We start from the raw sequence: 17,729 nt of genomic DNA, 5'->3' as shown, positions 1-17,729 counted from the left end.
GCAGTTTATCGGAGCTGCTGTTTCTGTGTTCCGTTTTTCATAAATTTGAGAAATAGTTCAATGTGATAAGGATTGAAAACTATTTTTCACTTTATGAGAAGATTGATAAATGTGCCCCCATGTGTGGTACTATTGTCTCACAACTGCGTTCTTGTCATGCCATTAGGTATGCACACAGAGGTATAGCAGCCTATGTGGCGATTGAGTTCCCTAATGCTAACCACCACGCGCCCATATATATATATTAGCCTAGGGAACTCTGCGCTCTAACTGTATTTATCTGCACATAGCAAGCAGCTTAAGTGGTAAATTCTGGACACCCCAGCACTGCTTAGTTTTCTGAATGTTGCTGACAGCATTCACAGAATGAATCATGTCTGTGTTTCAGTAACTTAGGGCTTACATTGCCAGCTACATGCAGGAAAACAGCATATTAGTGCAGCATTGCGTAGGCTAATAAACATGACTTTGCAAAGCTGTCGTACACCGTTAGTCTACTCACTGATTTGTGCATCTGGCCCCTTTATTATTAGTTACACCCTGAGCCTTAACAGTAGTAAATAATAACATGCACACATTTTACATTCATCTTACATATCTTTTTCTCTATGGGGCATATTTTAGAAGTACCGCTTAATTTGAAAGATAGTTTTCAATCCTCATCACATTGATAAGGATTGAACTATGATGATGATGATGATGAACTATCTTTCATATTTATCAATAAACTTCAGCAGGGACAGCAGTCACGTTAAACTGCTGTCCTTGTGAAGTTTTTCTATTTAACACATTTAAATATCTTTTTAACCCTCCCATCCCAAACTCTCCAACTAATACCAGTGCTCAGGATCTGGCTTCCTACTTAAAGAACAAGATTGATAAGATCAGACTAGAAATTGTATCATCTTCCTTGACAAGCGATCAGACTAGACATTGTATCATCTTCCTTGACAAGCAATCAGCTCAATTTCTTCCCAGCACCCTCTAACACCCTTTCTTAATTTAATCAAGTGAAGTGGAAGTATTTACTCTCTTATAATCTTCCTACTGTACCTCCTTTCCTCTTGATTCAATACCTTCACAAATGGGTAGATAACTGTTTCCTGTGCTCTTTCCATTTGTAACTAAAATCTGTAATTTCTCTCTCTACTGGTATCTTCCCGTCATTTTCTGAAGAAAACAAAATTCTGACCCAAACTCTCTCTGAAAATACCATCCCATCTCTCAGCTCCCATGGCCCTCCAAGCATCTAGAAAGACTTGCCTATACTCGCCTCACATGCATCCTTTTCGCAAACAACCTATTGGATCCTCTTCAGTCTGGCTTTCGCTCTCAACACTCCTCAAAGAATGCGTTGACCAAGGTTGTCAATGATTTGATCCCTGCTAAAAATAAAAGCCAATACTATCTTCTAATTCTCCTGGATCTCTCTGCTGCATTTGACACTGTTGACTACACTCTCCTCATACAAACGCTACAATCCCTAAGTCTTAAAGGCACTGCCCTATCCTGGTTCTCATCCTACCTATCTAATCTGTCTTACAGTGTTAATTTCTCTGGATCCACCTCTGCTTCACTTCCATTATCAGTTGGAGTACCAAAAGGCTCAGTCCTAGGTCATTTGCTATTCTCTATCTACACAATTTCTCTTGGAAAACTAATAAGCTCCTTTGAATTTCAGTATCATCTCTATGTGGATGATACTTAAATTGAGCTATCTTCTCCTGATCTTTTACCATCTGTGTTGTCTCGCGTTACTGACCGTCTTTCTGCCATTTCATATTGGATGTCCAACTCTTTTCGCGCTGCACACACTCTGTAGAATTTCTCCCTCATACAATAAGACTTTCCTCTGGTCTACAAATTTTCAAGCGTTCTCTGAAAACCCACCTCTTCAGACAAGCTTATAATATTCCCCAACCACCATCTTAACCTCAGTAGGTTACCCTATTACCACCCTTTACACAATTCACACAAGACAAACAACCCTTTGACCCCAGACCAACACTGCTGTGTGACTGGATCACATAGCATATGAATCACTTTTTATCCTTTGCAATCTGGCTGAAGCAATATGCAATATGTATAGTCATCATCATCTTTTATTTATATAGCGCCAGCAAATTCTGTAGCGCTTTACAATTGGAAACAAACATTAATAAGACAATACTGGGTAATACATACAGACAGAGAGGTAAGAGAACCCTGCTCGAAAGCTTACAATCTGTAGGACAATGAGAGTTTGAAACACAAGGTATTAACCTCATGTATCAAACTCCCATTGACCTATAAATTGTAAGCTTGCGATCAGGGCCCTCTTACCTCTTTGTCTGTTTTACCAAGTATTATTACTGTGTTTGTCCTCTATTGTAAAGCGCTACGGAATTCACTGGCGCTACATAAATAAATGATGATGAAATACAAATTTCCAATCCTTTTGTAGACTGTGGAGAGCTTCATATTTATACTTTACATTTTCACAAACATCAAATAAGCACAACTACAAGCAAGGACATAAGGCTCTGTTGCTGGAACCCACCGCAAAGTTTAGGGTGGGGGCCCAGCGATGCAGGTCCAGCCCTGCAGTCCCTGCTCTGCTTTTGTAAACATGTACAGGGGCTAGCGCATATTCAGTGATGCCTGGTGTGAACAGAGCAGGGGCTGAAGTGTTAGTAAAGGAGCTCTTTACTCCGTTTCCTGCTCGTTTCCTCGGTGGTCTAGGAGGAAACAGGAAGTGTGGCAGGACTCCACTGTCCGCGCTGCGCTACTGCACATGTGCTGATAACCGGAGGTTCAGCTTTCGCACTTTACTTCCAGTGAGATAGTGTACGGGACCAGTCGCAGCATTAGTAGCTGTGTGCCACAGTATACAAATGTGCCCAAAACGCAAAATAGAAGGTGACCGAAGGCTCCTTATCTGTGCCCACCACACAGTAATACTACATGGAAAGAACCTGCCTGCATCTATACTGTATGAGACAGTGTATACCACCATATCTATATGTTTACTACTGCATACAGGGACCTGTACTATATAAACCCTAGGTTCCCAAACTGTGCGCCGCGGCTCCCAGGGGTGCCATGGCGCTGTCACAGGGGTGCCGTGGCCAGGAAGAAGAAAAACAAAGCAAAAAGCAAAACTTACCAATCCGGCGGCGCCCGGGACCCAGCACCCTCCTCGCTTCTCACTGAATGCCGGGCGTGACGTCATCACGCCAGACATATTCAGTGAGAAGCAACAGGAAAGAGGATGCTGGGTCACGGGCGCCGCCGGATTGATAAGTTTTTATTTTCTTTTTTTTTTCTTTTTCTTCCTGTCCACGGCGGGATGCAGAGGGGGCACAGAGCGAATGCAGAGGGGGCAGAGCGGGGGGGGGGGGGGCAGGGGTAGATGCAGAGGGGGCTGAAAGGATGCAGAGCGCGGATGCAGAGGGGGCACAGAGTGTGCGTGGTGATGCAGAGGGGGCACAGAGTGTGCGTGGTGGTGCAGAGGGGGCACAGAGTGTGCATGGTGGTGCAGAGGGGGCACAGAGTGTGCATGGTGATGCAGAGGAGGCACAGTGTGAGTTGTAAATTATTCTTTGACAGAAATATAATTGAAAAAAATATATATAAAAATATGCTTTTCCCTGGGATTTATGTGTATTATTTTTGCATACAAATAAATAAGTATCTCTGTCCTGACGTAAATACTTATTACGTTTTTTTGACTGCTTATAAAACGGGACTGCTCGATAATTATTTTGGAGGGGTGCCTTGAAAAAATTATGGAGACTCTAAGGGTGCCGTGAACTGCAAAAGTTTGGGAACCACTGGTATAAACTGTTATTGCCTGAATTGTCTGCAGTACTACAATCAGCTATAACTGCATTCTACTGTTGTTATCATCTTTAATAAACAGCAACCTGTTTAAGAAACAAAAACTGAAGCATCCAACAGCTTGTTTAGTGACACGCTGGGCTCGATTTAAGTCCGAATGCATCTTGCACACAATCTGCTCTTTTAAAAGAGAGCATGGAACTTCAGTGCAGTTCCGACCATATTTACATCCAAGTGTATGTCAATATTCTTTGAGAGTGAATCTGGGAGTATGAATGCTCTGTCTTAACAATACTTGCCGCACAAACACAATAGACTGCAATATACACACAAGCGTATATACAATAAAAGGTCACATCAGAATACATAAAAAATTGTAATATAAAATAAAAGAGCTCTAAACAGTATAATCATTTATAGAAATTTGTTTTGCAAATATTTTTCCGTTTTATATTAATTAAATAAATAAAGGTGATTGCAATCCGTACTGTACACTCTATAAAATAGTCTATCTTACTTGAATACAGATGTTCTGTGCTAGCTAATGGCACACATAAGTATACTTTTCAAGTCAAAGTCTATGCCATACACTCATCACTATCAGTTGGCATTTACACCTGCCCTGTAATGGGTGCAAACAAGTGCACTTACGAGAAACCCAGGACTTTAAAAGGCCGCATCTGTATTGGAACACCCATTCTGTGCTTGGCCTATGTTAGTCTGCCCCCTCTCTCCCGCATTTCGCCTCATAGGCAGTTGTGTCATTTGTATTTGGACATAAATTGCAAGCAAATATGTTCAATGGCGTAATGTCCTTTCCTCAGCATGCGCAGAGCAATGTTACTCAAGATATTCTACGCAAATGGACATATGTCTGAACATGAATCAGGTCCACTCTGTTTTAGGGGCATATTTATGAAGTGGTGCTAGCACAGTTTCACTCTCTTTCCGTATGGTGACTGCTCCCTCTCGCAATCTAACAAGCTCCAAAAAATAGTTTTTCCGGAAACTTGTCATGTTAATGTACGCTGGCGTACATTATCATAATTGAAAATTTTCAGTGCTGTCAGCACTGCTCCGAAGAGCAGAGTTGTACAGCGCATATGTGGAGGGATCAAATGATCCCTCCCTGTCACTCACCGCTCTCTCTCTGCAACTATAGTTGCATAGACAGAGCAGACATGTTTGTGTGCATGTCCAGTTCTTCGAACTGCACATGCGCAATTGTAGTATGAAGGAAACGAAGAGGACATGGAGGAGATCCGGAGACAGCGCATTCCGAAGAGGCGTGGTATGTTTTTTTTATCACAGAAACAGCAGTTTATCAGAACCGCTGTTTCTGTGTTGGGTTCTTCATAAATTTGTGAAATAGTTCAATCCTTATCAATGCGATAAGGATTGAAAACTATTTTTCACTTTATGAGAACATTGATAAATGTAGCCCTTAATGTGAGTAAAAAGTGATAAACGATATTACATCTAAAAAGGTGCTTTTCTTGCATGCCTTCACTTTCAGTAATACTGGAGGAAGAGAAGTACTCAAGTTACTGTGCTGTCCATTGTTTTTGCAACAATAAACACCTTCCTGTAAAACTTGCAAACACCCAGTGAAGATTGAGTCTTACAGCATGTATATTGTACAGAGAAGACAAAGTGGCTATAAGTTACAGTTGCATGAAATGTCTCATATGGCTGTTCAACACTGAGTACTGGTACAGCGATATGTGACAGAATCTAATGCACTGAGAAAAAGCAATTTCCATTTGCATTTCTTCAGGGATCGCGGAAAAAGAGACATCTTGTGGCATCAAGAAGATAAATCAACTCATATAAATGTCAGGATGGCGATCGCAGTATTGTGTCATTCACCTATTTTTTGTTTCCTAACGCGTCCCTGGTTATCCACAACCGCAGTAGCAGATTGTGCCTCCACTAGAAGGGGGTAAGACTAGTGACCTCATAGGGCGTGGTCTTAGCTGGCCCCAGCTTCTTCTACACAGCTGAACCCAATCAGTAAGTGGGGGTGTGCCCGGCTGCCAAGGTTAACCCTATGTGATCAGACAGGCCTGACGTGCTGCCTGGGAGGCCGCTCTCACTGGCTCTCTCTTGCGCTTGCAGAGAGCTGGAGCTGCTTCATCCAGGACGCGCATCCCTTGGTTAGACGGATCCAGGAGATTTATATTTCAGGAAACAAAGGTGAGTTGAGCTTCTAATTTACATTAGGCAAATGGACATGAAGCATGGGATGCTGAATTATAGATGCAAAGCTTGTGCGATTGGGTTTGAGGCTGTATTGACATAATGAGTGTATGACAGTGATCTATGTGCATCTTTTACTGGTACTTTGTGTTGTGATAGAGCGCGGCTCTGGAGCAGATGCTCATTGATTGTGTCTATAGTAAGGCTGCCTGGAGCATTGTTCCTCTGGGTGATACAGGCTGGACCTTTACCCCTCCTTATAAAAATGGTCGCTTAATTCTGCATTGTCCATTACCTGTCATTATACTGAATTAACTGTATGCTCGGTGACAAATGGCATTAATCCTTTTTAAATTGTGTTTATTCTTCAGTAATAACACCCATCCAGTATTTCATCATTTTAATTAGGTAGAACGATCGTGGATTGAACCCTAACCAGACATCATTTAACCCCACAGTTCTATGATTGATATCACGTTACTAATGTGTAGATCTCACACATAAAGTGTAAGGAGCAGCAAGCGTTTGGTGGGTCATTCAGATGTGTACAAAGCCTTTGACTAAAACGATGTGTACCCAGCTTCTTGTTCAAGGGTAACAACGAGCAAAATAAGTGTGTGCAATAAAACAATTAAAAGGGCTTCAGAATGATACCATTTATTGCCAATGTAGTACCTGGGTCATGGGATTGGAGGGATTGTTGCCAACAAACGGATCCAAAATGCAAAACTGGTTAGAAGGTCATGCACCCTTTTTAATCCCTTTTGACAGAAGAAAGCTGTTGTGCTCCTAAATCTTTCCCCGCCTCCCGTTTACGACCACCACCCCCCTCACCTTATCACATTGCTTATCAGTGCAAGGGCTGTTCTTAGCTGTCCTGGAGATGAGTGACTGTGGCACCGTGCCATGCTGATAGCTGGCAGACAGGCAGTTTACAAAGGAGTGAAATGCCTTCATAAATCTCTTGTCTAACTTCCTTATCCTCATCTTCTCAGAGACCTGTGATCCTGTTCTCCAACTGCATTGTTCCTAATTCCCAGGTCTGGAATGCAGTGTGTCTCATCTCTGGCATGTTTTTCATCAGACTTGTTTCATGCTTAGCAACATTTTAACATTTACTATTTTTATTTAATACACTAATATGAGATGGTAACCATCTATTTTTAAGTATATAAGTATTAAACAAAATGGCACTCAGTTCCACAACCAGTCCCAAGTGCCCTGGGAAATGCCAAATGAGGATTCACATAGCGAGCGCCCTTTCTACTTGAGAAGGAGTAATGATATCCTGTGTGTTTTCTGAGGTCTTTTCAGTGTGTTGAACATTTGCTGCTGCAGGAACTCCAGAGAAAAAGCAATTTTAAAGAAACCATTCAATGGGGCATATTTCATGTGAAGTCTGACAGACTAGGTATTATCATTGCTGCGAGAAAATGTTGAAAAATAACTTCATAACTCACATCTCAACAGGAGCCTGAAGTCTGTTTCTCTTTTTTTTTTAACTATTCTGGAGGTGAAACTGTCTTTGTGTGTAGTGTTTATATACTCCCATGTGCATTTCTTCTATGTGGGACAACTAGATTGTTTTATATAAATACACAATAGTTGCCTAATTAAATTGGCTTTCAAGAACTATAGCACTTACATGCTAATACATGCTAATTTTTTTTACTGAAATTCAAGTATGGGCAATTTTCAATATATTTTCTGTTGCTGAACTAAGAGCCATACATGTTCATAGGTCACTCAAATGTCGTCCAGTGTTTTAGAAATTTGTGTGAAGAACGTGTGAATGGGTTAATGCACATTTTTAAAGCAATATGCACAATTTTTTATTCCAGATTGGTAACTCCGTAAATTCTACTTTTACAAGGACAAGTTGGAAAAACTGAATCCTACATAACATTGCCAGATGTGCCTCAGTCATAACGTGTTAATGTTTACTGTTCTAACTAATGCGTAACCTTTACAATGCATATTTTTATAAAATACATGTGTTTCTGCACCTGTGAGAGGGCTCTAAGCTCCGATAGTGCTTTGTCAGGCAGCAGCCAGTGATTGGCTGAGCATTTTGGAAGATGTTTGGAATATTATAAACAGTTATTTATATAGCACCTACATATTACACAGTGCTCTACAGTGAATATTTAACCATTCACATCAATGCCTGCCCAAATGTAGCATACAATCTATATTTCCTACCACATGGAGGCAGCACAGTGGCTAAGTGGGCAGCACGGTGGCTCAGTGGTTAGCACTTCTGCCTCACAACACTGGGGTCATGAGTTCAGTTCCCGACCATGGCCCTATCTGTGTGGAGTCTGTATGTTCTTCCCGTGATTGCGTCGGTTTCCTCCGGGTGCTCCGGTTTCCTCCCACACTCCAAAAACATACTGGTAGGTTAATTGGCTGCTATCATATTGACCCTAGTCTCTCTATGTGTGTGTGTGTGTGTGTGTGTGTGTGTGTGTTAGGAAATTTAAACTGTATGCTCCAATGGGGCAGGGACTGATGTGAGTGAGTTCTCTGTACAGCGCTGCGGAATTGGTAGCGCTATATAAATAAATGGTGATGATGATGATACACATAAGCCAATTAATCTACCAGTATGTCCTTGGAATGTGGGAGGAACCTGCAGCACAGGAGGGAGCACACAGGATGAACATGCAAAATACACACAGTGCAACAACGCTAACCACTGTGCAGCCATGCTGTCTATACAGTACTTTGTATTAAATGTAAACGCATCACTTAAATTTCATAAGGTAGGTGCCAGAAAGGAATTAGTTTTGGACAAGACCATCATATATGTAGAAAAGTGCCTAAATCAGAGCATGAATGCCAACATCTGTCCGAGGATCCAGCTATAAGTGTCATTTGTACATTGTGTCTAATTTAAAGTAAAGCGTAAAATTGTGACATTTTTGTGCACACAAAAATCCATTGGTACACTTACATTTCTGGAGTTGTATTTTGATCAACATCATTAACGGACAAAGACACCTCCTAAATAGCATATTTTAAACACACGGGTAAGTAAAAATTACCCACATGTAAAGCAACAAATTTTACCTAAGTCACATTTTTACAAGACGCTAATGGACTTCCCAACCCTAAATCAGGCATAATGTGAATTAGTTTTTAGAGAATTTCAAGTATGGTTGAGAATATACTGGATTTAGGTTTGGCCCACTTATGCCCACTCAACATTGGCTGGCCACCCAGAGGTACCTTATGTGCCACGTCAGGAGACCCGAAACATTTTATGGTTCTAAAGTCACAAACCCAACAACAGTTAGAAAGTACAACTGTAGTTTTATTGTGTAAAACAGAAACACTAGAAAATACAGTATTACAATATATGCGAGACAATAACTTTGATTCTTTTATCCCCTGGTACTGGCCACTTGGCCTGATATTCTCCCCTTTACCAGCATGGTAGCAGTCAAGTCCAAAGTCCCCTTGTTTCAGCAGGCTGACCAAGTAACAGTGGTAGCAGGCTGCCTATCTAGCAGAAGCCTAAACTTCAATGCTTACACTGACCAAAGCAGAACAATCAGCACCTGGGCCTGGCCCCTTCATCTTAAGGACAGTTTGGTTCTCACGGTCACAGGGCTGGACCATGGTGGTCTTAGATAAGGGTCCAACCAGGGATTGGCAGTAATCATAAGGGTCTGTTACCAGGCCCCTTTTCCCAAACCCGCGCACCAACATTCCCCTCCCCCCTTGTAACAATGGGCCCCACTTAGGATAACTAAGGGGCTGAGGCTGGAAAAGAGCGACTCCCAAGTTCTGGCTGCCAACTGACTGGCACTTCTTGTCTCCTGGTGGGACATGGTACTGCAACCCCTCTGTGGGAAATGTGTTCATCACTCTCCCAATAACTACCCAGAACCCACCTGGCAACATTTAAAAATAACAATGTCATAATACAATACAATTATGAAAATAGAAAAGTTAGCACATGGAGTAAGCCAAACACACATATACGCATAATGCCCCACTTACAAGCCTAAAAGTGTGTCCAATGGGTATGACCTTTTTTGCACAGGACAGACACTCTGCTCTCACCATAATATTAAGTGTTAAAAAAAAACTTTCCTCAGCTATAAAGCAGCACAGCACAATAGATAATGATGTTTGCCATTTGTCCAAATCAAGTCTATTTACTAACATGTAAAAAAATGTAAATTTAGATACAATTTAAGTTCTGCAAATCAATTAAATTACATTTTTGTTCATGTCCTATGGAGACTACAATTTTCTTCATCAATTGATTATAATATAAGACTATACGGATAGTTTGTAATATGTAATATTCATGAAAATTAGCTGGTTTTGGCATCTGATCTTATATACAGCTAATGTCCCGCTTTCCTTTCTGCTTATGGACTTAAAAGTACTTCCCCTACTGTGCAAGTAGAATAAAGGAGTGAAATTCTTTTGATCTAAAAAGCGTCTTCAACCTTCCAAGAATTAAACCTTTTATTTATTATCAAATATATGTGCATGATACAATAATACAGGAACAATAAGTTATTTTTCTTCCCAGAGAGCTTACATGAGAAGAAAAAGAAAACACTTGTAGAATTTCCAACGACCTGGCACAATCCCAGCACTGGATCCACAAGTGCACTTCTTTTCCTTTGCTATCTTAGTAACTGAAATAGTGACCTATTTTCTTTATTAGCTGAATGTGTGCGTTTGTATCTAGCCTGGGGTAAGGCTAATACTACCAGTGTGTCTTAATTCAATTGTCCTGGTGCTCTAAAGTCTCCACTCACAGCTGGCTCTGAGATGAATCACTTGGAATAATTTTTTCTGGGTTTCATTTTATATTTTCATTGCTGGGCTTTTAAGACCAAATTTGGTAATAGTTGGCTTTTGTGTTTTCAAAACTGCAGTATGTATGCTGTAATATTGCGTGATGTTGTAGCTAACATGTATTGTTATATCAAGCAAAGGATGTATCATATTACGAGAATTTCATTTTTAAACATGTCTTAATGGTCTGTGACTACTATTACAGTTTTAGTGCTGTCTGTGCTTAAGTGACTTTGAAGAGGCTAAAACTGTCCTATAGTCGGTCAAGGTTAGATGCACCTGTCGACAAAATGTGCATTAAGCTGTACACAATACAAAACAGATCAAACTGAAATAAAAACACAAAATGGTAGCAGAAATAAAAAGTAAAAAATAAGATATAAAAAGAAACATCAGAATGTGTGGGTGATATGAATATGGGACTCCCTTTTTCAAAGTCGTCACCTCTATACTCTGCTGTCTATTAGGGTATCTACTCCATACTTGGCAAGTTTGCATTCGGGAGATGCGGGGAGGGAGGTGGGCATGCGGGGAGCGGAGCTCAGCGAATCCCGTAAGTTTGCTCCTGTGACGTAATGACGTCATTTTACAGTGGAGGTGAGGCCACCATAATTTTGGCTCTAATTTAGCCTACTTCACTAGGAAGTGGGCAGATGCAGGAGACTGCCCTACTCCCCCGGGAGTCCGGGAGACCTACCCGGAAATCAGGAGTCTTCCAGACATTCTGGGAGAGTTGGCAAGTATGATCTACTCCATTGTATTGACAGGGTGCCAATTACCAAGCACAAGCTGGCAAAGGCATACTGCAAAATCCACTTTGGAGGTCCCTTGCACTTAAAATAGCATAAATGCACCTAGATTTCTTCCCAAGCTTACAGGTTTATGGAGAAAGGTGGTGCTGTTTGCTGAGTTGCGGGAGCTTGCACCAGCCAATAGGAGGAGTTGGGTGGAGTGAGTTTGCCGTTTTGCAGAGTAGTGGTAATGGAGATTGTGCGTCGTCCTATAATTGTAATGGGACGCTTCTTGTGCCTTTCAGTTGCACTTTGGCAGAGAATCACACTAAGACCAATCTAAAAGAAAAGCTTCAAACACACATCTAATAGACAGTCCCAATGTCCTTCCCTTCACTCTCATGATTATTTGAGTCATGCATGAGACTAAACCAATGCAAGGTTTTAAGAGAAAAACAAAGAAGTGTAATTTAATTAAAAGGGGTGGTCCTAAAGTGTTAGGAGGTTGAACTTTTGATGTGACATAAACACTTTCACCTCTTTGCACACTTAGACGTAACCATCACTGGAGCTTATTATGTTTTATGAATTATTAAATGAAAGAAAAACAACTAGTTTTAGAGTGGAGAAATAAGTTGACCATGTCATTGCAAAGTCTTTGACGTCAGCTATGGTCAGATTGTGCAGTCATCTCTCAAGAGAGTACAGGGGAACCATTTAGGTGCATTGCATTTAAATACAAGTTTAGAGAACATATTACATCCTGATGCTTATCATTAAATGTAATATCTCAACTTTAGGTTTATCCCTGCCAACAGGTGTGTCAGAAACGGTATATAAAGAGCCCTGTTTAACCATGTAATGTATAAAACCATCTGTACTTCTAGATGATCACTAGTGTGTAATAGTACTTGTAAGGACCCCTTGAGCAAATAAACATCACTTCTTGAAGATTCTGCCTGACACATATTGCCTATTGTATCCTGTGACCAACAGATAAGCGCTTATAGTGTAATCCGTTCTCGCTGTCCTGTGTTGAACCCAATGTCTCTGTGTCAACGCCCTGCCTGCTAACCAGCAGTCCTGATCCATAGTAAGCAGTCAAGCGGTACCAGCCAACCCTCATCAAAGAGGCGCTGCAGCAGCTATACCAGCTACCCAAAAGTGAGCGGTTCTAGGTGCAGCGAAGGAGCCTAGTGGTGGCAGCGAGATTCTCCTACAACTTTTGCGCATTTGGCATTTACACCCGGTGAGTGTCTGGCGGCAGGTGACACCACATGAGTGCTCAGTAACAGTCGGTTACTGACTGTGAGAAAGACACCCAGATAAACTGTGCAGGAAGAACGTCCCTTCATCCTTCTTCCCCCAATAGACTGGGTGGTGAAATAAGCCCATCTGGTCACAAGGTGCTCTATTCTCATTCCGCTTCAAGTTCAGTTACATACATACAATGTCCTACTAAATGTATTGCAAAAAATATTTTAATGAAGTGATCTTAAACTGGTAAAATGTTAAATATGAAAAATATGTTAGTGTTACATATGAAATAAAATATGGATAAAAATATGATTGGCACCGGTAACCCCAGCCTTTGATAAGAATCGCTGGGTTTCTCTAGCGATATCTTCCCAATGCTCAGCATCTCTGGATCAGCTTATAAATAGAACTCACTCTCCATTTATTTATGTTTTATTTTTGTTCAGCGAAAGGGTATTTTGTCTAGTAAAATTTAAAATATTGACTATTTTTGTATCTACAAGATATCTAAAGACCTCTATGCAGTATCAAACACCCATGGAGCACTGCCATGTCCTGCATTTAATGCAAGGTAGACACCACATGAGGTGACCATAAATAATTCAATTTTATTGGTCATGACAAGTAGCACAGTGTTACAATTTACTGTACTTTACATAACTGCTAGACAACCCAAAAATAGAACAAGCTTTGTTCAGGGGGTGTTCAGTTACTACATGCAAAGCATTTTGCATACAAGGCCTGCTTAATTCAGCACCTCGTTGGTGGTTTTAAACCCTTTATGAAAAAGTATCCGTGACAGGGTGTCCTTACTCTACTACCCTGTCTGGGGGATATGGTTTTCAGATTTGAATTCCACATATTGTTAGTATTCTGCTGTTACTATTCACCTCTACCGGTGCTACTCGGCCCCCAGATGAACTGTGCCAACTGTGCACCACCATGACCCTAGAGCTGCAGGACAGACACCACCAGACTCTTCCACCATTGTGTGGAACTGCTTACTGCTGGGTGGTGGGTATAGCTGCTACAGCGCCACCTTTCTGTGGCTGGTTCCTCCTGACCACTTACATTGGATAAGAATAGAAGGCAGAGCGTAAACTCAGAATAATGGTTTCAACACAGGACAGTGGTAGTTCCTTTCTTGCAAAATAAGAGCATTGTGTTTAGGTACATCAGTGTTTATTGGTCAAATAACTGAATGGAAAATAACAACAGATACTGAGAACTGACCATACAGAACAAAAGACATGATACTATGTATTTGGTCAATATTACAAACCAGAAGCCAAAAACATTTAGGAATAAATCTTTGAACATTGGGAGTAGCCCTGTAAATTTATGACAACCCTATACTCACCTCTTCCGATTGTTCAGTTTCCAGTTCATACATCCCTATTAGTACTGAAACAAACTCTCTTGTCCCATGTGGAAACTGTCTTTATTCCAATCCACTCCTAGCTGCGAGACTGTTTTATCTCACTTGCAGATATCTTTCTGTTCCTCCAATGTGCAGGCTTCCTGGACAGCTTCCTAATATAATTGGTAATCAAATGTAAGACATACTTTTTCTCTCCCCTTCCGGAAGATCCTGGAGGGGAGAACCAAGTGTCAAGCTCTGGGGGTGTGATTACATGATTCACACCATCATGGCCCCTCCTCTTGCTACGCAATGTCACAATTGACATCATCCTTCAGCGGGGGAGGAGCCATGGTGATGCGATTCATAGCGAAAGAGGGCTCCCTGTTCTTCCGGGAATCTGGGAGGACTCCCCAAAATTTGTGAGTCTTCCAGACATTCCAGGATTGAATAAGACAAACATATAAGACCTAAAATGTCCCTCCTGCCACCATTCACTACTATTCTCTTTTATCAGTGAAATGCTTCAACTAATTTTATCTCATTTAAAACCAAAATAAGGGACAGCAAACATTATCCACAGCCTAACGTGTATCTCCTAATTATCACTTGGTTTCATGTATTCATCTGTTGTTTATAATTATGAACTTGTACCAGCAAGGGCCTTACCAGCATTTGTATTGGTTTGTATTAGTTCTTTTCTTTGCAGCTTTTGTCTTCTAACTGAAAAGCTCTTTAGAAGCTATTTTATAGCAATGTAGTAACAGCAGTAAAGTTCTGCAGCTACGTGTGTTATGAAACCATATTTTTAAACCCTGCAGTAGAATTTAGAACCATTTATATTGTAACTGTCATTTTTGACATCGAGAGAATAAGGGAAACGTCTGATTGGTCATTATTACCTTGTTCATTTCCTGTGCATCAGTTTTCATAAATATGTTTTAAGTACATAACAGTCCCCCAAGGTTTAAAGCCATCTTTAACAAACATCTTCTAATTGTCCAATAGCAGCTCCTGAGAGCAGATCTTTCCATTAAGCAACCTAAGCTGATGTCTAGGGCTACGTGAGCACTGAGGGGTCCAGACTACCCTAACCTGTTTCTGTTGAGTTTTTTGACAAATGAAGGAGTTCCAAACCTGTATGATGCTTAGGGCCCATTAATCTGAGTGAAGCAGTGTATAAACTATAATTTAAATCATACCGTAAATAAATTATTCTTGTAATAGACACATTTTTAAAATAAACTTTCACTTAAATTCATACTTGCCAACTCTCCCGGACTTTCCGGGAGACTCCCGAAATTCGGGTCAGTGTCCCGGACTCCCGGGAATCGCGTCATTTTGGCCCCGCTCCCCCCCGCGACAAAACGTCATTTTACCCTCCCGCCCTCTAGTCACGCCCCTCTCCCGGACGTATCCTACTGACAGTGTTCAGGACAGTAAATATATTTGTATATATAGCACAGTCCTTACCAACCAACTGCTTTTCTGTTATCCTGTACACATATTAGTCAAAGATTTTGCCTTTGTTGCAATTGATAGGCACTATTAACTGCTACATTTATGCTGCTGAGCATTATATGTGTAAGCCTCACAGTCAGCAGTAAATAATTTGTTACTGAACTTCCTGTGGCATAAAGGACACCAGGGACTGGTATGTCAGGTGCTGTCCAGTCTAGTTAATAACGCTTTAATTACACTTGACATTTTGTAGTATAATAAAATAACAATTTTCTAAAGTAAGTTTAATGTCTGCTGCCTGTGGAACGGATATAAATTCTATCTGTAGCATATAGATGTGTCAATTTTTGATATTGGTTGCCCTTAAGAACTTAATTCATTTACAAGTCAGATGGTTTAATGGTCTCAATTGGTTGACAGTAAGTGAAGCGAAATATTTACAGCTACACTTAAATGTTTATAACTACAGGGTGTACTAATCACTCCCATATTGCTGTGGACACATGCTTTTATCTCCTAGAGGTCCTTCACTGCAATGTAGTGTATTAGTTCCAAGGTTCTAGCTTCCGTGAACAGCCCCAGGTATTACAGTTTTGTGCTTGGAATATTATGCATCCCTGCTTAGTGCCACTGTCCTTACATTGTATACTATTCACTGTTATGTAATAGAGTTGTGATATGATCGTGTCCAGTGGTCATATTATTGTGTGAGAGTGATCTGTGCATGTATAACTAGTACATATGCTTCTGGTATGTGATCTGCTTCTACTCAGCAGCAAATGTTTTTTGTTTGTTTTTTTAACGTTGGCATGTGTGAAAGTAGCGTCTAAAATCTTATATTGCTGCTTCCCATGAAAGTGGAATGAGTGTATCCCTGTAAGTAGATTGTTCTGTATATGATACACTGCTGATGTGTGATTCATTTCTGACTCAATTCAGGAAAACTACAACTAGACTATTGAACAGTTAAAACGCCAATAAATAGCATTTAAGCTATTAACCTATTTTTTTCTTCATTTTTGTTGTTGTGCATACGTTTTTAGCTTAGTTCATTTCCCATTACTGCCAGTCTGATTAGCCAATTTGATCACTTTTGACTAAATTAGTCAAATAGTGTACTGTATGTGGACAGTAAACATTCATTAACTACAATTGTATCAGATTTAATCGCATAGAACAGAAAAACACGTTGGGATCTTTGTTTCTCTCCCTTTTCCTTGATATCACTTTATTCTGGCTTATCCACATACACAGAATGGCCTCAATTTTGATGACCAAATTGTTTGTGACGAGTATGTGTAGAAAAAACCCACCATCTGATCCAAAACAACATCTAAACACATACTTGCCAACTTTTCCACATTGGCTTCAGGGAGACCCCCTGGGGGAGGTGGGCATTCGGGGGCGGGGCTTGATGATCATCATTTTGGCCACACCCCCTAAGTGATTGTCACAATTTGGGCCAATTACAGCAGGGGGCAGGGCTAAGATGACACGATATTTGCATCATTAATCCCCCCCGCCTCTTATCTATTGCGGGGGCGAGAACCGGGAGGTTGCCCTGCTCTCCCGGGAGCCTGGGAGGTCTCCCAGAAATGCGGGGGTGTCCCGGACATTCCGGGAGTGTAGGCAACTATGCGTTAAAGAAAAGCGGCTAATGAATCTCTAGAGACTGAAGTGTCTTTTACATTTCTGTCTCCATTACTGAAGTCATGTTGTCTTATCTGTCAGTCTTTGATTAAATCTTGGTCTCCATGAAAATGGCCACCTCCATAGGCATCAATACATGGACATAGGACACAATTTCTGAACTGTGTCATCATGCCACAGATGGCGATGCCATCCACGTCTTGTACTGGCTCAGCATCAGGGAGAATGCCAGACTCTTCAGGGAGTGAGTGAGATCACCCCTATTTCAGGGAGTTTCCCTGTCATTCAGGGAGAGTTGGCAAGTATGTTCAATCATATGTGGTATGGGAGTGTTAGTAAACAGAGCCAGATGATGGTAGTACCTGACTATGTTTTTAGACATCATTTGACTGGACCAATGTTGCCTTATCGGACCCAGCTGTACAGTG

The 17,729-nt window shown here is 41.0% G+C and overlaps 1 protein-coding gene across 2 annotated transcripts in view; it reads left to right on the top strand.

Moving 5' to 3' along the window:
- Positions 1–5,893: 5,893 nt before the first annotated feature.
- Positions 5,894–17,729, top strand: part of SNCAIP (synuclein alpha interacting protein) — a 216,079-nt gene continuing 204,243 nt past the window's right edge. For both annotated transcript variants that reach the window (XM_075179187.1, XM_075179178.1), the window contains exon 1: positions 5,894–6,015. The gene's annotated coding sequence lies outside the window, so the exon portion shown is untranslated. The remainder of the gene's footprint in view (positions 6,016–17,729) is intronic.

Source organism: Mixophyes fleayi, chromosome 1, assembly GCF_038048845.1.
Source record: "Mixophyes fleayi isolate aMixFle1 chromosome 1, aMixFle1.hap1, whole genome shotgun sequence".
Classification (NCBI taxonomy): Eukaryota; Metazoa; Chordata; class Amphibia; order Anura; family Limnodynastidae; genus Mixophyes; species Mixophyes fleayi.
The sequence above is the reverse complement of the archived record's forward strand: the minus strand, read 5'-3'. Positions and strand labels throughout refer to the sequence as shown.